General features: G+C 40.4%; 1 protein-coding gene across 2 annotated transcripts in view; it reads left to right on the forward strand.

The window, feature by feature from the left end:
* The first annotated feature begins 1,642 nt into the window (after positions 1 to 1,642).
* The window catches only part of src (v-src avian sarcoma (Schmidt-Ruppin A-2) viral oncogene homolog), a 52,121-nt gene continuing 27,532 nt past the window's right edge, over positions 1,643 to 26,231 (forward strand). Inside the window, exon 1 of one of the 2 annotated variants that reach the window (XM_012853280.3) lies at positions 1,643 to 2,076. The gene's annotated coding sequence lies outside the window, so the exon portion shown is untranslated. Of the gene's footprint in view, positions 2,077 to 14,070; positions 14,494 to 26,231 lie in introns of those variants that run through there. The other variant, XM_036141874.1, reaches the window with a different exon arrangement.

Here is a 26,231-nt window from a genome sequence, read left to right on the forward strand (position 1 = left end):
GATTGGTAAAGAAAGGTAAACAATATGTGAATTTACAGAGTTTATGGTCACCTCCAGTGTTTTAAAACATTTAACCACAAACCATCCTACATGCAATATACATGATCACTTTATCAATATCACTTTAATTGCGGTTGTGTAATTATTTTTTTTAAACTGGGAGACATTGGCTGTAGCTTTTCTAATTATTTGTTTAATCTATCATTATTTCTTGCTATTACTTTTGTTTTATTCAAACTGTTAGGATATTTTATGGAAGTGTTATTATCACCCTGAAACCCTCAGATCATGTTCATCTATCTTTGTATTCTGTATTTATTTAGAAATACCCGTGCACTAGCTCTTCAACAAGTTATAATTATATTTTATTGGCAAAAAAATCCAATAGCGTATTGCTGCATGTTGAGCTTTAAACGTCTTGCACTTTAATTCAGTGTAAGCATTTAGGCCAGGGGTCTGCAATCTTTTCAATCCAAAGAGCCATTTTTGTTCCCTGTCCAGCCAAATAAAACTTGTTTAGAGTCCCAAATGTCACATGACCTTTTGAAAAAAGACAACTCATAATATTAGATAAATATACACTATGGTAAATGTGTTGTCATTTTTAAATAACCTTTATATTTCTATTTTCAGGCTTTAAAATCAAGAAAAACAAAGAGGGTGGATAAATTTTATTTTATAGGACAGTGATATTTTGGAAAATGACATAAAAACAATAAGCGCACAATAAGTTTCAAACCCAATGACAAAAAAACATACATAAGATTACATATATACATATATAGATTATTGTCATGTTTTTGTGGAAATCGTTATCGTTATTATTCTATAAAAACGGAAAAACGTCTCAAACCTAGATTTGTTATTAAATCTCTGTTTAATATTAGATTGTTCCTTATCATTTTTGGCCAAAGTTATTAAGAGCCATTGTGGAAGGTCCAAAGAGCCACTTTCAGCTCGGGAGCCGCAGGTTGCAGACTCCTGACTCAGGTCCTTCTTTTCTCCAGCGTCTTAGTTTATGGAAACAGATCATTTAAATAAAAAACATCCTTGAATGAGCCCAAACCAAACATGCACATGCAGGCTACTGTCCAAATACATGTTTGGCATACGTCTGAAAATCTTTAATTATTTAAAGATGAATTCTCGCGGTATTTGTGTCACAAACACCAGAATAATAACGATAAAGTGCAGATCATAGTGAGATCCGTTTATTTGTAATCCCGCGGCGTGCGCTCTCATATGAACAGTAGATGGCAGCATTGTTCTAAACTACTTTTTATTTTTTAAACAAAAGAAAATTTTCATCTCCCTGTAATTGTGAGTTTTATTTATTTCTCAGATATTTTCTCGACAGTTTTTAGTCATAGATTTTGCAGCAGACGACTGGGCGTTTAAGCGTGGTTTTTGAACATTAATTTCCTAAACAGGTGATTAAATGGTAGCTGTGTTTTGGGAGAAAATGCGGGAAGCGGGTGTATCATTGGCCCACCACAGCCACAGGTTTGAACATGCGGCCGCAGGTGAGGAGGCGCTCTTCACAGACCCGATTCAGCCAAATCACAGCCAACTTGTGCGTAAAAGCAGCCGACCAATCAGAGACTGAGAACCCTCCCGAGGCCCCGCCCCCTCTCCCCCCTCCTGCACATCCCAGTGTTTTGATCCAGGTTTGTTTCGGTGTTGTTGCTGCAGAGGCGCACACCCTCGCTCGGCTTTTTTTTTCCACGGATCTCCGCGGGCCACGCGTGTGAGAGTCCCACGGCTCTCTCCACCTCCTGCGTCCTGCCTGCCTGCGTGGAAGAATGTCTCGTCGGCTCCGGAGGGTTCCCCCATCATGACCTCACTGCGCCGCCGCTCCTCTTAACCGGGATTCCTCGTCGCTCCTCACTGATCCCGGCTTCGTTCCGGGACCCGGCTGCCTCCCTGCTCCTCTCCAAGAAGCAGATTTGATTTATTTTTTTATTTTATTTTTTAAATCCTGGGATCTGGGAGCACCAAGTGTCGCCGAACAGATCATTGATGGTTTGACGCCCAACTCGGACCTCCAAGAGAGCGAAGAAACTAAACCTCTTCAGGGTGAGTAGCAGAAACTTGTTATTTCCGAGACTTCAGACAGAAGTTCATGAAAAATGAATGAGGGCTTAGACGCACCAGCCACAGCTTTGTGTCTTGAATCTTGTTTTACTCCCGCACTGTTTGTTTTTTTCTACCTTGTTGTTAATTGCAATGTTGGCACAATCCCTGCTGATCCATCATTCCTCTTCAACTACAGCCTGTCTTAGGAAACAGGCTGCATACTTTTCATACCTCCATGCTGGACTTAATGAGGCAAGCCCACCACACCTTACTGGCTCCCAGCAGCAGCCACAGCTTAAAATCAAGTTTTACAGAGACCTGAGAGAAAGTTGGCTGTAAAGTCAAATTACCCTTCAATATGACTGATGTAGTAGTAATAATAATAATTTCATTTGGCATGTTCACAAGCGGATTTAGTAATATTTGGACCCAGATCAGAATGTAGGTGTGGGGCCCTTTTTCCTCCTACTCAGTAAAATTTTTCACACTTACTTTCTTTTTGTTCTGGTCTTATCTAACAAACACAGTATTTTCCAAATGTTTTTCTAGTCCTTTGTTTCTTGATTAAGCAATAATACTAGTATTATTGCTTAGTATTAATAATACTAGTATCAATACTAGTTAACTATTATACTCAGAGGACAAATCTATCAGTAAAATTCTGTAGTATCCATCTCTATATTTACTTAGTAAAAACCCATGTCATGTACTTATGGAACCATTGTTTATCCTGCACTTGCTGCTATTGCACTTCTGGTTAGACTTAAACTGCATTTCATTGCCCTGTACCTGTACCTGTGAAATGACAATAAAGTTGAATCTAATCTAATCTAATCTAATCTAATTTAATCTAATCTAATCTAATCTAATCTAATAATTTCATTTTACACTTGATCTGAAGCTGTGCATAACATCAATTTCTGATACCATACATTTATTTTTTAAAGCAGTGCCTGCAGCTGTTCTTTCCTCCGCTATTTGAACAATTTACTGCATTAAAAAAAAAAAAAAATGATTGCACTTAAATACTGTATTTAAATGTTGAACTTCATTTATGCCAATTTGTGTTTATTCTTATTGTTTAGAGTTGAGATGTTTGTATCCTGTATACTGCTTAAGACATCAGCTATTACTTTTCTCAGAGTCAGTATAGGTATCAGTAGGAATGGAAGTTAACATTTTTATGAATAAAACTCACGTTTCAGATCCCCAGAAAATTAAACTGTAAACACTAAGTTAGATATAGCTGAAAATCACTTTCTAGCATTCAATAGTCCTAATTATGCACTGCAGATATCCATATGGGGGCGATTCACACCCAAATGTCATAAACATTTCTTTTTACTGCCTTGTCGCTTCCAAATATCAACAGGCAGTTTGTTTCTCTCCTAAATGAACTTTGTTAATAGCTCAAAGGCTTTTCACTGAGAGAAACTCACATTTTGAATAGCTCAAATTTACTATTTGCAATTTTTTTATCCCTTTTATTTTTAAATAACCTATCAAATAAACAAGGTCAAATGGGATAGATTAGCGTTGATTATTATTGGCCCATACATGTCCCAGCAGCAAGTGAAATGCAAAGGGAAGCACACAGATACACATAAGGGTAAAAAACACAGAAACAAGAAATAAGAGTGGGTGCAGTACAAGCAAATTTGCAACACAATACAGGTAATGTACAGCTATTAGCTATTGACTATATCATAATCAAGAAATGAAAAAGGTGCGCAACTGAGTAGGGTGAGAAATGTGCAAGACATATATGTATGTAAAAGAACACCATTGATTATTTATTTACAAGAATTAATAAAAACTGCAAAAGCAGCAGAGATGTTGAACACTTGGCTGGGAGTTGATGGTTATAAAATCTAACAGCTGCTGGGAGGAAGGATCTTTGATAATGCTCCTTTGTGCATTTAGGAAATATTGACCAGAAAATTCATACCTACATGTCTAAATCATGCTTTTTTAAAAAATGTGAGTTTCTTCTGCTAAGATATCTACAATTTTCCCTCTTGATCAGAAGACGGCCTTTCTGGGTATCAGGAACAGTACGTGATTGTTCTAGGAAGACGGTGATCTGTGAATGTGTGTGACTGTGGATTGGATGAAGTTGATCTGAAATGTTTTTTGGGGCCCACCTCTACCTCAAGGTTAGGGCTGCCTCTGAAGCTGCTGACTGTACAAGCCACGGTTTCCTTTCCCAGAACCCCACACACTTTAAAAAAGACACGCTTCAGGATTAGTGTCTCCCCCTCAGTATAGCTCAGATGTCCAAATATTGACTGTCTGTGGTCAAACTAATAATAGAAAAGATTATGCCAGCGAGGAATCAAACTGAACCGCTGTTTCTGCCTGATCTCTCACAATAATGCAATCAATTCTCCTCCTTATATTATTTGTTTTTTTTAAATACTTGTGGACATACGTCGGACTGCTTACAAGTGTACACATCAGGCCTGAATGAACGCCAAACCACTGATCCAGGATTTGCCTTCATTACTCGAGATAATTCAACCGGGTTCAGTGTCTAGACAAGTTTTTCCTCTCAGACACTTAAGTATCGGCCTCTCTGTCCACGCACAACGTCAAACTGTCTGCATTTCTGCCAGCCTGACGTTGCAAATAACGTCTGACACACACACACACACACACACACACACACACACACACACACACACACACACACACACACACACACACACACACACACACACACACATGCACACTTACAGCCTGCTGTGCCACCATATCAGCATGTTGCCACAGCTTTTTGATCTGCCTTAAACCTAAATATTGCGCATAAACCCCCGGCTTGTTTTCCTCCCCCTGTAATCCGTCCTGAAATCTGAAACCTTGTGTCAAAGCGCCGTCAGATGAGTTTTCATGAAAATAAAAAATGCTAATACGCACGATCATCAGGAGTGCATAAGACTAATCCTCCAGATTTAGCCAAAAGAGTTTATGCTCAGTTTTTTTTTTTGTTTTTTTTTTTTAGATGTTTTCCTGAAAGAATTCAGATGTTTTTATTTTTTTGCAGCAGGCACAAACACAGAGTTCCCTTGGATCCAACATCCTTGCATTTAAAATTACAGTAGTGTCACAAAAACCGATGCCTCTCTAAATGCCCGAGACCGTGCCTAATAATTTATCTCTGGTGCTATGTGCACTTTTTTCCCCTAAATTTCTAATTGACGTCAGTTTAAAGAGGCTCCTGCGATGTTAGCGGTGCACCCAGCTGAGGATGAGCGAGAGGCGTTTCTCCAAGCAGGGGAAAATGGTCCATTGCTCTTCCCCAACTGTCAGGGTCCGGGCTCGGCGCAGGGGAACCTAATGCTCCTTGGAATGCCATGAATGCATCCCAGTGAAAGCAAAATACGTTTGTGTCAGCTCCAGTGAGATTGCTGGAAAGTGCCTCTTGAGGTTAAAATTCCTCCTAATTGGCAACGTAGCTGCGCACAGGCGCCTTTGTTGGCTAATACAGGAGGGTTCTGTGTGTGTCAGGCTGATACACTGAGACTGGCATCAATGAGCTGCTTGTTTTTCCTCGGCTCGCCGCTCTGGGAGCGTCAGAATTGGCTTTAAGACAGGTCACTTCCACTTTTTTTTTTTTTTTTAATTACCTTTGTGCGTCTTTTCTCAAGGACTGCAAAAGGAAGCATTCAGGGTGGTCGACAACTCGAGACTGCTTTAAGGACGTCTTTAGTCTCGTGTAATAAGCTGCTTTTCGACAGTACTGAAGTAAAATGCAGTCGGGTTGGCAGCTAAGTTTGCAAGTGTCCCATTTCCCTTTAGGACCTGTGAGGATAGATGTACATGGAGCTGTGTGGATGTAATTAATTTTTTTTATGATATCATAAAGATACAGTGGTGATAAAAAGATATTGCACCCTCCTCAATGTCAGGATTACAAATGAGGACATATTAGAAATGATCTGGTCTTGAGTGCGGCGGTGGCGCAGGGGTTGAGGATGCGATCATGTTTGGAGGCCTTAGTCCTCGACGCGGCCATCCTGGGTTCAAGTCCCGCCCCCTGGACCTTTGCATGTCTTCAGCCTCTCTCTTAACCCCATTTCCTGTCATTGTACTGTCAAATAAAGGCCACTGGTGGCAAACAAAAGAGTGATTTGGTCTTTAACAGGCTCCACAGTTATGTACGTTTTAACATTGTTATTTTATATCCAATAAAGATAAAGACAAAAAGCACATCCTTTCTGCATCCATTAGATTTAAGAGCATAAGTAGCAGCCAGGTACTGCTAATCATGGTTAGAATCAGTACCTTGATAAAAGCAGAGCTTTTTGCATTTTGCTTTTCGGAAATATGCAGTCATAAATGCATCGATACAATGTCCACCAGGAAAGGCATTAAATCGGAAGACAATGAGGCTGGAGATGCAACTGATGGCTAGTTTGAAACGATTTGCATTCCACCGTTCTGCAGAGAGCTCCCAAAATATCTTCTCTCTGTGAAGGAAACATCGACTTGGTTTTGTTTGCACGGCTGCATCTAACTGAGCTCTAACCCTTCTGGTCATTGATGGCAGAACAGAGTCCAGTAGAAGCCGAAACGCCTCAGATCAGCTGGGAAGCATGGTGGAGGGCAGCTGATTATCTGGGCCATGTGATTTTTTTAAGGTGTCCATCTTCCAGTTAACGCCTCTGGTTACCAAAGAGGACATCTGTCAACACATTTTCCTCTTTTGTCACGTTTTGACTGCAACCCTGGGTTTATTTCAGATGGATTTACTGTGATAAACCGGGGGTCAGTAACATTTACGTCTGCTCAGGTGTGGAAAGTCTGCAAATATTGCATGAAAATATATAATAAAACAAGCTTTTTTTTAAATATATTTCAAAAGTTATTAGGAGCAACACTGGTGGCTCTAAAGAGCCAATTGTACTCTGCAGCAGCAGCTTGCAGACCCTAGAGATATGCAGTGCCGCTGCAGGGGTCTGTTGGTGCCCCATCAAAAATTTTCAAACAGGCTTTAGACCAGGTTTCATCAAAGAAATCAAATCCAGCACTGACAACAATGTAAAATGTAAACTTTTAAGTTTAGTTGTTAGAAAGTTCTCATCAGAATTTTAAAAAATTCTGTCATTTAAATGAAGGATTTTTCCTTCATTTAAAGGAAACGATGGTAGGATGGTTGCCCATGGGCAACACCATCCTACCTGCTCCTTAAAGCCTTAAGGGGGTCAAGTGAGAGAATCTTCCAATTTGCTCTTCTCGTCATAAACTTGTAAGATATTTTGCTTCTTGTGACTCTCAACCATTTTCAAAGTATACAATGAGAGCAGCAGATCTACAGTGAACAGCTGAAACTTCTTTTCATTTCTATTGACACCCAGCGCCCATGGTGATAGACCAGAGTGCTGTCTGGTTGGAAAATAACAAAAAAGGAAAATTTTGTTATTTTAACAAAATAAAATTTTAGCAACCAAAAGCATGAAAACATGTTGGTGTGTATTCCTTAATTTCCTTTTGTAGAATGTCTTCTCGCCACGCTTTGAGGAGTGCACAACTAATTGCTAATCTGTCTGATTATTTTACCTGAGCTGTGGATCTTTGTAGCTCCTCCAGAGTTAACATTAAGGCTTTTGGCTGCTTCACTGCTTAATAATTTAATGATAACAATACATTCTATTTGTATAGCATTTTTCAATATAGAAAAGACTCCAGTGCTAGAGGATAAATTAATATTTTTTTTAAGATGCAAGTTTCTGTGGAGCTCTCCGGTGGAGGAGGGAGCTCCAAAGGCAAGAGGAAGCTGCAGCGACGGCCTCGTCAGCGTATGTCTGTAATGAAATGCGAGGTGGATGGAGGAGGTTTGGCATGATGTTGAACGGAGGGAGAGGATGGATGAGAGGGGTGCGAGGAGAGGAATTTTGTAATGGACAATATAGGTAATGGGAAGCCTGTGAAGTCCATCACTGCAAAAACGGATCTAAAAATAAGTAAAATGTTCTTAAAATTAGTGTATTTATCCTTGATTTGAGCAGGTAAATAAGATTATCTGCCAATGGAATGAGTATTTTGATCCCTAAAATAAGATAATTAGACATACTGCACTTAAAATAAGATGATGGAGATGAATTGTTCCTATTTTAAGTGCAAAATTCTTATTCCAATGGCAAATAGTCTTATTTACCTGCTCAAATCAAGGACAAATACACAGATTTTAGGAACATTTTACTTATTTCTAGTTCCGTTTTTGACGTGAGAACTGGCGTGAGGTGTTCTGCTCTGCGGACTTTCATGAGGGTTCTTGCTGCGTGTTCTTCTGAACATTCTTTGCTGGGATCCCCCATGAGCAAGGCGTTACAGAAATCATGTCTGCAGGAGACAAAGGCGTGGACCGGTTGAGAGAAGGATGAAGTTTGGAGATATTCTCAAGGCGCTGTCCTAGCCCGGTCTGTCAGGTTAGGTGACAGCCACCCATCGCCACACTGCGAAGGTTTTAGTTTTTTTGAAATAGAAAAACAAAGTAACTTGTTCTATTTCACATTTATGTGTCGATATATTGCATAAAACGCCCACAAAACACACTGAAGCGTGTAGCTGTGACATAAAATGTGAAACATGAATACTTTTGCATGGCATTGTAAAGTCTGGCTGAAACTGGGTCATGCATGTTGTCAAGCTGTGTTTGCAAAGAAAAAATTAGTCAGAATCGCTTCAGCGGTGATGTGAGAGACTGAAGAAGTCTGACAGGAAAAAAGAAAAACTAGTACTTCAGGTTGTTGCTGCTGAAGGGGATTCAACAAGCTGCTGTACTTCGGCTTACGGACATGATTTTCAGCTTTCTTTTCATGTTTGTTTAGTAAATAAAAACCAATGCGGAATCGGTTTTGTATACTAGAGGTTGGGTTCTGGTGAAGATCGCATTATTATGCCCTGATGAGTAAGCACTTCGAAGCTAGAGATGCGGGTGCTTTCTTTTTTAACCATAACTGTCAAGTCCAATCCACAGGAGCAGAAGATTAGAGCTTATGAAGTCCAGGGAGTGTGCATGAGTCTTTACTGTAGCAGCAGCTGCAGAAATTTGGAGTTCTCAACCAGCCACTGTCTGATTCCAGCACCGACCCCCTTCAGTGTTCCTGGTGCCTCGTGTGTGTAAGAGCGGGAATGTCAGAAACGGATCATAAATGCAGAAGCGGCGGCTGAGAGCTGCGACGGCGTCCCGCTGACTCAGGCTTTTGAATTTTTTATGCTGCAGACGCGGAACGTCTGTCGCTCTGGCCGCGGTTCGCTGCTAATTAGTGTCCAGCTTCATACGCGGGCATATGGTCGAGCATGGGAATGCTGCTGCCACCTGTTCTCCCATCGCTCCCATCACGCCATCCTGTTGCTCTGTTTATCTGCTTCTGTGAGAAACTGGTGCCTCAGTGGCCTAGTTTGACTCCTTTTCCCTTCTTTGTTCCTTCTCGGGCTCTTTGCTCTGTTTCCTATTGGCCTTGTTTCATATTATCGACAAAGATATGTGCAGAGACGGTTTCCACCGCATTCAACAGAGGCCGCTGAATAGTTGGACGCACAGCCGAGGCACTCTGAAATACTTCTGCAAGCTCTCAATCCCAGGGTCCTGTGCTCCCTTGCTATTTGAATAAAGTATCCGATAGTGTAGATGCCGACAAACAGAGGACGGCTTGTATCCTCCCAGGATCCCCTGGCCACTTCCTGTCCCTCTGCCCTGGGAACGGGCCAGGGTGACACAGGCCACCCATCTCCCGCTCAATCCACCCACTGTGTCCTCTGTGGAAAAGCGATCCCTCTCGCCCCCTTATTCCCGTTTTCGCCGCGCACATTTCTTGTGACAGGAAAAGCGTCTTTGGCATTTAGAAAGATGCCTCTGTGTGTGTGGCTTTGTGTAGGCGCAGCTGTGCGTTTAAAACGTGCCGATCTCCGCCCTCCGAGAATCACGGCAGTGTGGCTTCATGGGACCGTGTGGACATTTTTTTTTTTTTTTTTTATGGAAGTTGCGAATAATTTAGAGTGAGCCTCGGGTCCAAACAAATCTTTTTATGCCAACAAAATCAGATGGGACACAAACGGATAGATATGAGTCCTGAACATAATTTCTACTCAGTGACATTCGTTCTGACGTATTTAGGACACTTTTCCCTCTCACTTGTCACTTAAAATGGGCCCAAATCTTATTATTTATCCAGATTATATATATATTTTTTTTAGAATTGATTGGGCAGCTTATCACTTTAGGAATGTCCGAATAATTGTTTAAGTTTGATTGAACATCTTATTGAAATCGCAGCGTTCTCTCAGGTCCTTCCTCTCAGTAGCTGTGATGAGGGCAATAAACATTTACACCTTTTAACAAACTAAAATCACATAAAATATATATCTATTCACCTGTCTAACAATACACTGACTATGCAACATTTTAATTAGTCAAACAGTCTCATTTTCTTGTTGGAAAGGGGTGTGTAAATCATTCTAAATCTAATACTCAAAAAGGGGTTTGTACAAAAGGTTTCCAGTTTGTAATTTCTTTTGGGCTGGAAGAAAGAAAAGTGATGAAAGAAATTGTCAATTTTCAGCATTAAGAACAGGACTTTAGTCACTCTTGGAAACTACTTGTTTATTAAATTGATTAATAGCACCTTGAATCTATTTTTAATAGCTGTATAGTATTTATTTTCTTGTTGTAGGGTTGCGCTTACTGTACAGCCTCTTACACTGCAAAAATAGAACTAAAAATAAGAAAAATCTTCTTGAAATGAGAGTATTTTCCCTTGATTTGAGCATGTAAGATTTTTGCACTTAAAATAGGGACAATTCATCTCCATCATCTTATTTCAAGTGCTGTATATCTAATTATCTTATTTTAGGGGTAAAAATACTCATTCCATTGGCAGATAATCTTATTTACCTGCTCAAATCAAGGGGAAATACATTCATTTCAAGAAAATTCTACTTATTTTTAGTTATCTTTTTGCAGTGTATTTCTTATTTTTTGTCCCCCTTTGTGTTTATGTGCATCCCTCTGTTTACCTGTAACTTTGCTGCTAGTATATTGTAATTTCCCAACTGAGGAGCGATAAAGGATTTTTTTTTATTCTGTTCTATCGTTGTTGGACAAAAATTAGTAATTTATCCCATCAAGAAAACAAAAACTTGAGCTTGCGTGACTGTGGTTGTTTCTACATGCGATGTCTTCTTTTCCTTTTGTATGGGGAGGGTTTTATGTGCGACGTTGGACTGCGTTAAACCTTAGCGTGCCTGCGTTTCAGTCTGTCGCCGGCAGCTGGAACATTTTCAGGAAGTGTTCTCTCGTGAGGCCGTGACCCCCGGTATCTCTCCCCTTCATGCTGATGTCAGACTCAGATGAGATACAGAGCAGAGGCGCTGCCGCCAACCTCCAGCTCCGCTCTGATTGCCTCGCAGTCGGCGTCTCGTTCAGTGCCTTACTGCCCCACCGGCCTGCATTTGAATATTGAAATCAGGCGCCCTGTGAACAAAGGGGTGGTTTAAATGAGGTGGAGGAAATTACAGCAGTGTCGGGGGTCCGCGCCCTCCAATCTGTTATGGAAATGTCACGACAGGAAGCAGTTATGTTTTGATGATGAAGCGTGACATGGACATATTTCATGTCTGAATGCTTTATTTGTCTATCTCTAAGGAAGAAGTTTTTTTCTTCTTCTGATCCTTTGTTTCACTTTCAGTTTAAACGTAGTCTGCATAAGTCTAGAGATGTAATATTAAACTATATTTGCCCTAAATGGTTTCCCTTTGTCACTCAACACTATATGTGAGTTAAAATATTACCATTTCACTGTTATGTAATACAAATTTAAAACATGAATGTGTCATTTGAACTAATTCATTTTATCTTTCAATCAATCAAAGTTTATTTTAAGCACTTTTTGGCAATCCATATGGTGCACAAAGTTCTTTACAAGCTAAAATACAAACAAAAAGATGCATTTTTAATTTTATATAAAACAAAAAAGCAACATTTATTTATACTGATGCAAAAGTAGGATAACATTATTAGCTATCCTAATGTTGGGCTGCCTCCATGTTTGATTTTGGGGTCGGGATTGGGCGAAACTTTTCTGAATTCAGGAAACTGGACTTTCCTGTTTTGTTTCTCCAACTAGAAAATTGCAGTTTTGCTCTTCAAACCTTCTTTAATATAGCATTACAGATTTCCAGTTCGTTTAAAATGACGGAGCAAACACGTCTTTGCTGCATTGCTTAGTGCAACAAGCACGGCGGAGGATATTTCCAGTGTGTTGTAAGTGACCACAAATGTAGGACCCTTCTTTTGGCATCGTCTAACACTCCGGTATTCTCCCATTGAAAGGATTTTAAACTATAAAACCTGTTTCATGGACACTTTCTTTCTGGTTTCAGTGTACATTTGACAAAAACATTGTCACAATGCTCAGAGTAAAAATAGTAGAGATCGACCGATACATGTTTTTTTTTAAGACCGATACCAATTATTTTGACAGTCAGTCACGGATTTTTTATTATTATTATTTTTTTTATATGAAAAAAATGACACAATGATAACAAATGTTACACAAGTCTAAATTTAAACAAAATTAAACATTTATTAACCAACCAACCAACCAAACAAACAAACAAACAAACAAACAAACAAACATATTAACAATGGATAGCAAACAATATCGAACATTTAACTATATAACAGTAAAAACAAACTTAATACTTAAATGTTTGAAGCAACTTTATATAGCAGCATGAGGCCTTTGTAGTACAAATGATCCTCCTGTGAACATTTGTAAACAACAATACAACAAAAGCATAAACTGATAAAGAGAAATGTGAACCATCTGAACCTGAGGCTGGATCAGTGAACACATGCACCTAAGATAAAAAAAAACACAAATATCAGCCGACTGATGCATCGGTCGACCTCTAATAAACAGAAGACAAAAGAGGAACATTATAAATAAAAGTAGTCAAGAATGTGGCTGCAATAAAAGAAATGCTATGTGTAAGACAAAATTAATATTGCTGAATATTGCAAGTGTATGTAGCAGCTTGGGATGACTTAATAACGTTGATCGGCCCTTGCCCACTTAAAGGCAGTGCCCTTCATTACTTGAGGTGTTTTCGGAGACAGACTGGGAGTCTTAACTGATGATCAGGCACAATTTAAAACCCTCCACACGCCTTTTAATTCAGTGTTGATAATGAACAATGCTGGCTGTAAAGCTTTCACAGCGGCTCGGACCGGCACAGTGTGTGCGCCGGGCCCTTCTCGCGGCCGGCTGGCCCCACGTTATCACCTGTGCACGGGAACGACCTGCGTGGACGGTATCCGTACCTGCCCCCCCCCCAACGCATTCCTGCCCCCGGCTGCAGGAGCAAGAGCGCAGTTTAAACTCGCCTCGTTCTCAAGCCTGCATTCCAGAGCCGTGACTGGGTCCGGCAACACCGGTGCCTGCGAGGAACCTGGGACCGCCACAAGAACACCTGGTTCATTTTACAGGAAGACAGAGTTATGTTTAGCGTATCTATATATACCTCCATCTGCATGTTTTATGTAAAGTCCCTGAGGATGGAGGGCGCTGTGGGTGTTGTGTTTCAGGGCTGTCGGGATTCCTCTTCCTGCATGGCTCTGCGGATGAGAAGCTAAACGGCGTGAGCGCTGCTGGGAAAGCTTCAGCTTACCGACGCATGAGGCTCATTTCAGTCTCCGTGGAATCGAGTGGATCAAATGCAGCCTCTTTGAAATGCGAAGAGAAGGGGTGAATTTAAGGCTTTGCTTGTACAGTGCTGGAGTTCACAGAAGGCAGCGCAGCGCAGAGCAGAGCAAGGAAGCAACAAAATCTAGGCCTTTGTGATGTTGGAGCACATCTGAAGTGCCTTTTTTTGATCTTGCCTCCTGACATTTTTAGGACCTTTTCGTTTCCTTGACGGTTGGGCTTCTTTTTTTTTTGCTCATGAGATATACTGCTTAGGTGTGCAGCATTTTTTTTCTCCATTTTGTCAGAGAAGAAGGGATTGGAGGAAAAATAAGGGGAAGAGTGTGAGGATGGTGATAGACTATAAGGGACTAATCTAGTGGGTGAGGGGTCAGCTGAAGGAATGGACTCAAAGCTCTTGAGGATTATCTTTTACTTCTTCTCCCTCCCCCATTTCTGAAGCTCATAACTAGGACTGGTGATTTCACATCCTCCTAGTAATCATAGATCAAGGGACAAGGCGAAAGAGTTATAAAGGCTAGGTTAGGAATATGTATCAAAAGTAACAGAACTTGTTTTTTGTCTGCAAAGATACTTGCATAGAGCTGCTCAGATGAGGCCTAATATTAGTGTTGCTGAATCTAAAGACCAGAGGAAAACTGCTGCTGCTGTCACGCGCCTTCATACGTTGCAAGATGCATGATGGACTGGAGCTGGTGAAAGGAAATTGGTACACTTTATATTTATTTAATGAACAAATAAACCATAAACTGACTGGTGAGTTGCAGGTAGTTAAGCAATATAACGTTACCTCTATTGAAATCTAAGTGTTGTTATTTTTTCTGCAGATTTCATAACATACCTCATTTCTGTTGATTATCATTCATATCCCCATTTATGCTGGCTAAATAATTCAATATTACTGATTTTACCCCTGATCAAACCAAAAAACTAAGCGACGTTCTGCTAACATGTCTTATGTTTTTATTTGGAGCCATATAAACCCGTTTCCTTACAGCTGACAGGAATAGATTTTAGAAAATCACTTTAATTTATCCGCTGTCATTGCAGAGGTAACACGCCCAAAAACATCAGACAGCGGCATACATGCAAGGCACTCTGGGAAAAAAACTTTTTCTGCCACACCATCACACAACCTCCTATTTACATATAGGGATGTAACAAATCTGTAATCATCATGGCACAATCTAAGTTTGACCAGTCTATAAATTATCCTTTTCATGCCTTAAGTTAAGGTTGTCGCTATTCAAATCTCAAATAGTTTCTCATGCAGTCTCTCTTTAGTAGAAAATAATTCAGCATTCTAACTATCTAAGACAATCAAATGCAGTAAAGATTAGTTAGAAATAAATTGCACTGAATTATGCGCAACCAATCACATACCGTCTGTCTTTGGCATGATCAGCCATACAGCAACATTTTCTTTCTGTGCACAGCTGGTCATGCAGATAAGCAATAGAAGACCTGCTCGGGGTACAAATGACTTTTTTTGTTATATTTTGACTATTCTTGTGCTCCCTACTCACGGTATGACAAAAACTAGTCAGTGACGTAACTCACCCGTTTCAGTCCTTGAGGTTCATCGTTTGGCTCCTCTGTTTAAAAAAGAGGGATGACTTCTACTATCTGCTTTTTTCAGGAATTAATCATCCCCACATTAATGAATGTTGTTCTTGCACCTTTTATACTCCAGTGTTTGACTCTGTTCTTTTGTACAAATTGCAATTATGCTGCTGTGGCGATCTAATTGATCAAATTTACCGGCAATCTTATTAATTAACCAATTTACCAACCAATGAACCATTTGGCCACACTGCAAAAAGGGAACTAAAAGTAAGTAAAATTTTCTTGAAATTTGTGTATTTATTTTAGCAGGTAAATAGAATGATCCTTAACATAGGAACAGATCATCTCCATTACCTTTTTTGAAGTGAAGCATATCAATTATCTTATTTTAGGGTCAAAATACTCATTCCATTGGCAGATAATCTCATTTACCTGCTCAAATCAAGAACAAATACACTCATTTCAAGAAAACGTCACTTATTTTTAGTTAAGTTTTTTTGCAGTGCAGTGGCAGGTGCCAAATTCAAGATGACGTGGAAACAGCTCAACAACCACGACACAGAGAAAGAAGGCATAGCCTTAACTTGCTTGGATTATGGAAGTGGATATCTCATCATCATAAACAAAGCTTCACTAGTGTTACAGGTTTGCATCAAACCTGACGAGCATAGAGGAGGGATTACAAAAACGTCCTCCAACTGTCTCATCCGTTGCTACTCCAGCTAACACCCAGCCGGCAGGGAGCCTGGCGTTGTTTTCCCATAAGGGCGGTTTCTTGTTTAACCGAAATAGTGATGCAATCCCTTAAAAGCCTAAGCTGGAGGTGTTGAAAGCGGGCTGGATGTAAAAGCCTGGAGAGTGAGTTTGTGAGTCTTTTAACCTACTCAGCGTAATTAAATGGTCGGTACAGATAAAGCCAGCATATATTTAGAAATTTGGGAAAATATCTACATTCCTGACTCCATATTTTGTAGAAGAAAGCAATTTGATGTCTGATAATTCAGCTTTTAAGTGCATTTTTGATACAATTTTATTGGAAAGAAGAAAGATGAACACTAAGTTCATCACAGCAGAGACTGATTACCGGATTTCGTCTCTTCTGGTATTAAAGCATTGAGGGACTGCTCATAACTTGCAATAAAGCTTTCTCAGACGTAAAATATCCTACATTTGCATTGACGTGTTTGACATTCAGTTTCCTTTTGACTGTGAAGCTGCGGTGCAGCAGATGTTGATATGTTCACCAGCTATTTGGGTTTTGAAAAACTTTCCACAGAAACATTACAATTCTTAGCTTGTGGTTTCTCAAAATTTCCAAATGAGTGAAGCTAAATGTTGGTTTGCAACATATATATCATCAGAATCAGAATCAGACATACTTTAATAATCCCAGAGGGAAATTGCTGTTTCAGTACCATCACCATTACATAAACATCACAAACATTTCAGGCGCAATCTAAGTTTGACCAGTCTATAAATTATCCTTTTCACGCCTTAGGTTAAGGTTGCCGTTATCCAAATCTCAAATAGTTTCTCAAACGGTCTCTCTTTAGTGAAATATAATTCAGGGTTCTAATTATCTAAGACAATCGAATGCAGTAAAGATTAGTTAGAAATAAATTGCACTGAATTATGAGTTAGCTTATACGGGTTAGCTTGTGCTCCCCACCCCAAGTTGGCGAAGGTTGATCGGCAGTCGTTAAACCGTGAGCCTTCAGCGTTAGTCCCAGAGCCATTGGACACCCTGACGGGACGCTTTGATCACATAAACTTGGACTCCAAGTATTCCAAGAAGGTGTTGGAAAAAATTCCCAGAGATTTTCTCCATATTGACACGACACCATTATGCAGTTGCTGCAGATTTGAAGGCTCCACTTCCTTGATGTGAATCTTCTGTGATGAGTTGAATTAATCGTGGAGGCCATTAAAGAGTGCATTGAACTCGTGTTCATGTTCAAGAAACCAGTTAAAGAGGATGGGAGTGAGGTGAGACTGTGTGTTATCAGAAGCTGGGTACACCGTGCTCACACAGGGATGGGCATAGGGCCCAAAATGTTCTATAGAAATTATCCCCCGCCCCATCAGCCTAGGCTGTGGACAAAAAAAGCAGGATGAATTCATCCTTTGATGAAGTTTAAACCAAATTCTGCCCCTTTACCTGAATACCACGTTCGAAATGTTAAGAATTGCCAAGTGCATTCTTATAATACTAGACAAGCTTTGTCTTTTCATTTACCGTTAAGTATTAAAACTCAAGTTCAATTTTCTTTTCGGCATCGTGGTGCAAAATTATGGAATGAATATGGAAAATATTTGGAATCTTCAGAAATAAATGGTAGAAAGTCTTTGAAAAAAATACTGTTATCCAAAAAAGACAGTGATGAATGAATTTACAAATACTGACTCCCTGAAATCTGAAAGCTAAAATGTAAAAAATAATGTTACTGTACATGTCTATTCTGTTTTCTCTCTTGAATGAAAGGACTTTCATAATGTGAGCTGCCTGATGTTTTGTTGGTTTAGGGGTGTGGCCTTTGGTATAAGCCCTAAGGGGTTTCTGTCACACTCCATCACATTTTTTATTTTTTATTGTATTGATGTATTCTGAGTTTCTATTTTGATCTGTGAAAATAAAAAAAAATAAAAAAAATGTAGCCTCATCGGACCAGGCATCAAGAATCAAGAATAATTTATTTTATCACCGCGTGTTACCGCGCCGAAATTCTCTTCGGCCACTCCGGTTCACGTGACACATAACGAAGGCAACAACTGTCAAACAGTCAATTAACAACGGTTACTTCTTGTTTTGCCGTTTAGGAAAGTCACAGATAACAGATAATGAGGTAATTATTGAACAGTGATGATTTGAAGGTTTGTTTATTGCGATGTGCATTTGGATATTCTGAGATGATAGTGTGCAGGTAGGCAGTGATATTAAGGTGATTGTTACGTATGACGGGTGTTCTGTTCTGGTATTGTCCACTTATGGTCAGTCTGTGTCAATGGTAGCCTCAGTTTCCTGTTCTTATATAACATGAGAGGCACCCCTGTGTGGTTCTCTGCTGCTGTAGCATGTCTGCTTCAAAGCTCAATGTAGTTTACATTGACACGTGCCATTCAGGACACTTTTGTTGTAATAAGTGGATATTTGAGCTGCTGCCGTTGTGTTGAGCTACTAGTTTTTTGCCATCTCAAACCAGCCTGCTCATTGCCCTTTGACTTGCGGCATCAACAAGGCCTGTTTTTCTCCTCACAGCTGTCACTCACTGGATATTTTCTGCCTTTCTGACTATTCTCTGTAAACATGTAAGGTGGTTGTGAAAATCAGCTGTTTCTAAAGAAATACTCAGACGGCAACCTTTCTTTACCACTGTGGCTTGTTTTTGCCACTGTCACTCCTGAATTTCCCCACTGTGGGAGAATAAAGGAATTTCTATTGTATTCTATTCTCATTGTGATGCTTGGTATGAACCTCAGTAAGTCACCTTCATCTCAAGATGCCTGAACGCACTGAGTTCCTGCCATGGAATTGGCGGGTTGCCATGCTAATAAATATATCAGCAACTGTCTGTCATGCAGGTTTGTTTTTTGACATCCAATCATTTTGTTATTAGAATTTATGCTGAGACTATTTCATGTTAAATGGACACAAAATAGGAAGATGGAAGAGGAAAAAAAGGAGACAAACAAATGCAAAAAAAATAAATAAATGCCGAAAGGAATAAAGAGGAGAGAAAAGAGAGAGCAATATAGCATCCTCAGTCTGCTTCTCCATCTTCAAAGAGAGAGATAAAAAGAACAGCAAAACCAGCCGATAAAGTATTACAGGTACAAACAACCTACGCCTTGGCACCATCACTGAAGAATATACAGTGTTAATTAATATAAAATGTATAAAGTGACAGCTAAAGATAATAATAGGGGGTTTCTGTATAGAAGTGAATCTGTAAGTACCATCAGTGGGGCCTCCGACCGCGATCCAACAATGGTACAAATTTAGTCCTCCAGAAAATGGCACTGACGCAGATGGACACTTCCTGCAATTTTATAGTACGAGATTTTCTAGGACAATTTTATATAGTCTTAAATGGAAAATTGTAGGTAGAACACAAAGTATTTTCTATTAGTCGTCATGTTTTTTTTCTTTTAGCTTAAATTTTTGTTTTAATATCCTTATAAGTAGGGCCACAAAGATCCAGCTGCATCAGCACCAATTGCTTATTAGTTGAATGCAGCAAGCTCTATTTTAAAAGCTATTTCTAGAACAAAATAATAGAAAACCTCGTCCTGAAGCTTTAGGCAATTGCAATAATTTGATCCTTTCTACTTTGTTCCATGAAAATATTCCAATTTTAATATTCCTGAATTCGGCCAATGGTGGTGCGAAAAGTTTGGACACCCCTGGTCAGCAGGAAGCGACACAACCCACAATTTCAAATGACCCAGATATTTTCTTTCTGAGCTTCAATCCCAAAATAATTTGATAGATGTCACACTCGGATTAGGAGCAGTGGATGACAGAAAATCCATGAACCTGCGGCGGCTGCCAGCAGCGTTTAGTCGGACCAGAACAAAAAAAATAAAAAAATAAAACCTCCCTGTAAACCCGGGGGGTTAGGATTCAGTGGCCAGCTGCTGGCCTTGTCAGATCACTTTAATGCCTGGTTTCTCTGCGGTGTTTGGCAAACAAAAGGTTATCTGGGTCATTTTTTTTCCTGTTATACGCAACTGCAAAGAAATGTACACACATTTCCACACAGTGAAAGGGATAGGGGCTCAACCCCTGATCCTATTATAGAAGTGCCACAGGCTCCCTAGAGGCGAGTAAACGACTAAACATGATGTATGTTTTTGTTTTTTTTTTCAGTTAGAATCTCCGATTGAGGAAAATGCCCAGGTGATCTCCCCTGGTCTCCGTTTCTCCGTCTAGTCCCCTCTCGGTCTCCGTTCCTCTCCCGTATCTCTGTGGGAAGCGTCAGACGTCCCACATATTTCACAAAGCCTCGGCTAATCTGGCCTTCGTCTTCATCAGATCGGTATGCAGCGCTCTCTCTGGGAGTTTTGGCCCAGAAAGTGTGACTGTGTGTGCAGCTATCTTACATCTGTGCAATTGGTTGCTCTGTGGAATGCTCGGCATCACCTCCATGGAAACGACGGGGGCGCGCGCGTGTCTGCAACAGTAAATATTGACTTCGCCACCTCCCCGTCTTTGTGCTGCCTGTGTTGGGCCTGTGTACACACTTTATCCAGGACTCAGCAGAGCCCTGGCACCGGGGGTGGGTGTTTACCTACAGGCCTCCAAACAGGGATGAACTTTTTTTTTTTTTTTTATTCCTTATTTATTTTTCTGTGTAGCGTCATCTTTGGGACGCTCTGAAACTCCGTGTTGGGAAGAGAGAGATTTCTACTGTTTCTAGTTCTGTTATCATGTGTTTCAGATTTTTCAGACAGTCTTTTGTATCAGGTAAGGACAACGTGGGTAAATAAAAACCAGCTTTTAAATGCTAATTAAATGTAGCAAAGGAACAGAGCTAGCCAAACCAACCTGGCCCTACCTGAACAACCAACAGCCCCTTAAACGTTAGAACCGGTTTCTCCAGCCTTGGCAGTAACAACAGCCATGAGGAAACATGCGATGACTGTGACACGTTTTTTTTTTTTTCTACATCGGTGTGAATGAAGTTTAATCCAGGTTTATTTGCAGAATTGTTTTAATTCACCGGAAGGTTTTCAGGCATGGACGGCCTGTTGAAATCATCATCTCTGTCAAATTTCAGCCACTCCAAAACCTTCATTTTGTCTTCTCTTAGGGCTGGACTGGCTGGTGAGATGGAAATGACTCAAGCACACCAGATCTTTCAGGGTTTTCTAGCTGAGAGCAGAATTAATTAATTTATCAATTAGAGCAAGTCTCCCAGGTCCTGAAACCACAAAGCAGCTCCAGACCTCACCACGACCACCACCATGTTTGACGGTCTGGAATTGTGATTCTTTTTCCGATGCCAGATGGAACGCGATGCAGACCTTCCAGAAAGTTCCATTTTTCTTTTAATACATGTCGATATAATTTCCTCTCCACCGTCGCTACATGCATGCTTAGCATGAGGGAACGCTGGGAAGTCAACAACACAATGCTAGAACTGACTTTGTAAATTGCCTTGAGGTGACGTGTTGTGAAGTAGCGTGATTTAAATAAACTGCATCGATCTCAAAGGTCTTTGGGATTATCAAGATGTTTTTAGGGAATGTTATGTGGGCCTTTGTGTTCCTTTTGGTCAGCAGTTTCTGGTCTGGGGGACTCTTCCGCATTCTGTTCCTTACAGTTAAATCATTAACACTGACTTTAGCTGAAGCCTGCAGTCCTTTAGACGTTGCTCTGTGTTCTTTTGTGACCTCCTGGAGTAAATTTGATAATCTGATTCCCTTTCCTCTGTTTTCTCCATTTGTGGCTAACAGCTCTTACTGGGGTTTGTTGAAATCCCAAAGGCATAGAAGAGACTTAGGCACTTTGTTAGTGAGCAATTAAGTCGCCTGGTTCTTCAGATTTTCTTATACATTAGAGGATAACATGGAGTTTTTTGAGTTTTTTTTGGCATACTTCATGTTGTCAGGCAGGATTTTTTGATTCCAAAGGTTTGACGGAGCACCGCCTGTGTGTTGCTAGTGGAACTGAGCCAATTAATTTCAATTAATCAGAACTAATTCCAGGTTTAATTAGGGGAGGGATTACTTTTTGTCATAGAGCTTTGTTGGTTCACATTGCATTTTCTCTTAATAAACAAAATCCCTACTTGGTTGATTATCTACAACATTTTAGCATGACAAAGTCAAAGTATTTTTATTAGTCTCCTTTGAGAGAAATTTGCCTTGGGTACAAGGATCAGCTGCATTGCACTACATGTTCAATCAATAAAAGGAGTTTTGGTAAAATAAAAAATAAATATACAATAGTAACAACAGTTCATAAATCACAATTCGACTAAAACAATCATATTAAAACTGTGCAAATCAACCTTTATAAATAGGATAATTTCAAACGCCACTGCCCTCCCAGTTTGCTGTAGATTATAAGAGACCATGTGGTCTAGCACTTCCCCTGTTAATCTTCTCATACCAAACCATGAGCACATTGAGGCAAGTTTTATAGACAATGGGATGAACAAATGTTTAAGTCTGTTATGTTTGCATAAGGGGGTCCTGTACCTTCTTCCATTAGCACAAATTCAGAGTGAAGCACATGAGAGGAGTCGGATAAAATCTCATCTGCCTGTCTGAGGATGGACTGCTCAAAAAGTTCCTGTGAAGACAGAGGAGAAGCCATTCCCATTATTTTACCTGCTATCTTTACTAAGTTTAAGATCTGGGTCTTTGGGTCTACAACAGAGCAACAACAGAAGGAATCTGTAACGGGCCAAATACTCTTTCACAGCACGTTTTCCAAATAGGAACCCTTTAAACGTGTTAGTCACCCACCTAAACCATCATTTTTTGTCTTGTTGTTTGAAACCAGCGATTTCTAACCCACCTGTGCACAATCAGAGAAAACAGTTTGACATGCTCTAGATGTTTTTTTTCTTGTACCACAGTAAGGGGAAATGTTGACGCTCATGGCAGCTGCTGTAGTTTGCCGCTGTTGGACTGGTCTTTCTTGCCTCGCCTATGGTTAAAAGCCGCGGATGGAATGTCACTGCTGCATTTTGTGAATACGATTAGAAAATAGATGATAATCTGGACAGAACTAGCAGGGTTGGATTATGGTACAATTGGCGGCAAGTGACGCAGGAGCCAAAGCCTTTCTGCTCCCCCCCCCTCCCCTCCCCTTGTAGTAATTACGTAGGGGACATTAAGATGAAAGAAGACATCCACCAGGCTCTCTTCAGAATCTGAACATGCTCGCAGACTTTCTGATCCCTTGAACATGTTCTGTGACACGTCAAATCAGTGAAGGGCCTTAAACACAACAGGCTTGGACCTTTTGCATCTCTGACTTTGGAAAATGTTTCTTTTCTCCGTTTGTTATACCAGTACTGCAACTGATTTTAAAATCCCCTCGTACACTCTCCATTTCATGGCAACAGGCTGCACAACCTTAAATGCCTGATGCCTGCTTATGCAAATGCAATAAAAGCACCATCGTATCTTCCTGTGGTCTGGCAGCTGCTGTTCGCTCAGCTTTAAGTGGACTTGTGGAGGTGGGTGGGGGTGTGGGGGTGGGGGGGGGCCGTGTTGGTGTTCATCTGTCTTTGATGTACACTATGTGACATGTCCAGAGCAGGGGTCACACTACGAATCAGATCATTTTGCTTTTAACTGATGCTCTGGGCTGAAGTGACACATGATGACCTCCTTCAAATTGCTTAAGTCACTGATAAGAATCCCTTTATTGTCCTGCAAAGGGGAAATTCGGGTGTGACAGTGGCAAACACGTGGACAGTCACACAGAATTATCAGCAGTGAAAAGAAGAAGAAGACGAGCAGAAACAAACCAGTCTAATCTAAAGCTATCTCTACAGAAACACCAAGAGTAGAAGATAAAAGTAAATACCAGAGTAAATATTTCACAGTGGGGGAAAAAACTCCAGCCTGTTTACATAACACACAATATTAAGATATGCATCCTGCGAGACAAACGGACTGTGAGGAAAAAATATCAGGATCAGAACCACTGAAGATCCCCTTGTGTAAGTCGGTCAGTCTGGCCGATTTACACGAGGCATAAGTCAGTCTGGTAAGGCTCCACACCCCCCCCCCTCCCCCCATCCCGGTCTAAAGCAGACTGAACCAGTCAGTTCTCAGGACTTCATAAAAATGGTAAAAGGCTTGTACTTGTATAGCACTTTAAACCCAAAGCACTTCAAACTAGTCGTTCACACCCTGACGGTGGTGAGCTGTTAGTAGCCACAGCTGCCCTGGGGAAGACTGACAGAGGCAAGGCAGCCATACATCGGCGTCACCGGAACCCCTGACCACCGCCAGCAGGCAATGCGGGCGAAGTGTCTTGCCCAAGGAAAATACGACTGAGACGGTCAGAACTTGGCGTGTATGTTTATAATAAAACATAAAATGTTCTAGAGCTGATTAGAAAATATGATCCTTGATAAAGACAGGTAATTGAATCAGTTGCATTAATGCAGTTCAGTTGCTTTTTTTTTTTTAGCTATTTTTACTTATTTACAAAATCTGCATTTTGTAAAGAATTGAACTGAATTTAAATGGACTACATTGGAATGAGCTGACTTTCTGCTATTGTGCTGAGACTGTTATTTTATATGGCCCCTGTGAGATCAATTTTAGCCAAAGCATACATTAAAATTAAGAATTTCATATGCCTTATAGAAATTAATAAACATTTTGTGAAGAAAGATTAAAAAAGTGATAAATCCATTCAATAGATCTTATATCAAAAGCAATAGCTTAACAATATGCTACATATTTGACCCAGATCTCCTACTAAGTCAGGCTGCAGCAGATTTTTGGACAGAAACTTGTCCTGACTGCAGTTCTAAAGTGCAACACTGCAACCAAATCTACTCGACTTGGCCTCAAATATTGCAGCAATGAACAGATCGTGAAATGGCCTAATCTCACGTTACAGCATGCAGACGGTCAACTCACCTCATTATGTTAGATGCTTAAAACTAAAAGTGAAACTAACATGATTTTTTTTTTCTAATTAGCTTGTCTAAAATGTATCTAGCTGCTTGGTGGCACTCCTGGAGCATTGAAATGTCCTCCTAGACGGTCAAATAAACAAGAATAGAAGAAAAATAAATAAAAGAGGATTGAATGCTGAACTCCACACTTTTACTCCCAATACTCATGTACTATTCAGAGCAGGAATGCATCAAAGGCAACACCCATGCTTCAAAGACATGACTGGACTCGATGTTCCACAACAATCTCCTTCATTTCATCATGTTTATGCGTTTTTCAATATGCCAGCATATATATTTATAGGTGGCCAGATAGAAAACACTGTGCAGCAGCTTTAAATTTACATTCCGCCTTCTTCTGCTTGACTTTGTAGTTTGAAAACATTTTATTAAGATTGCACACACAGCGTTCTGCAGAAAGATTGCTCGAGATTTTGTTCACAGCTGTTTTGTTATTCATGATCCGTCACAAAAGATTTTCCAAGGGGGTCAACAGCACGGCTGAATTCATTTACAAAAGCTGTGTTATGTGGAGGAAAAAAAAAAAAGAACCTCTGTGACGAACTTACTCACTGGTTCAGAATCTTGTTAAAGACTGAAATATAAATTCAATAAAAGGACACTCCTCAGAAACCAATTGTTTTCACGTGAAATGGGAATAGACGACGATGCATTGATAAGCAGTGTGCCGTGTAGCGAAACAGCCCCAGCAGCCGCGTTAAAAGACTATTCCCATTTCCCAAAAGCTCCAGAGGCACGAAGGATTTGGAATTTATTGCCAGATCTTATGCATAATTAAGCTAATTGTAACCCTTCCACCCACCCATACAGCCACATCCCCCTGCTTTGCCTGTGGGATTTTCCTGCAGCAGCTTTGCCTCCTGGAGAATTGCCGCTCTTTAGAATAACTCACTCCTCCGAGGTCAGAATTGACCTCTCATTATCATCAACTCTGCAGATAATAACACCTCTCCAGCAACATTGGTCTTTGACACAAACATGGACTGCTGACTCTTCTGATTCCCCCCCCCCCTCCTCTTATTTTTCCCCTTCCTGCCATCCAGACATATTTCCACGCAGCCAGTAAGCCACAGGCCCGTCCCTGTATGCGGTTCATTCTGACTGCTGAGAGCTGACAAAAGATGGCTTTGTTGGAAATTGAGAGTTGAGACAGACCAAAGGCTCACTTAATGCTCTTTTCATGTTTTACTTGATTTGGTCCTCATAT

The sequence above is a fragment of the Fundulus heteroclitus genome, chromosome 1 (assembly GCF_011125445.2).
Source record: "Fundulus heteroclitus isolate FHET01 chromosome 1, MU-UCD_Fhet_4.1, whole genome shotgun sequence".
NCBI classification, from domain to species: Eukaryota; Metazoa; Chordata; class Actinopteri; order Cyprinodontiformes; family Fundulidae; genus Fundulus; species Fundulus heteroclitus.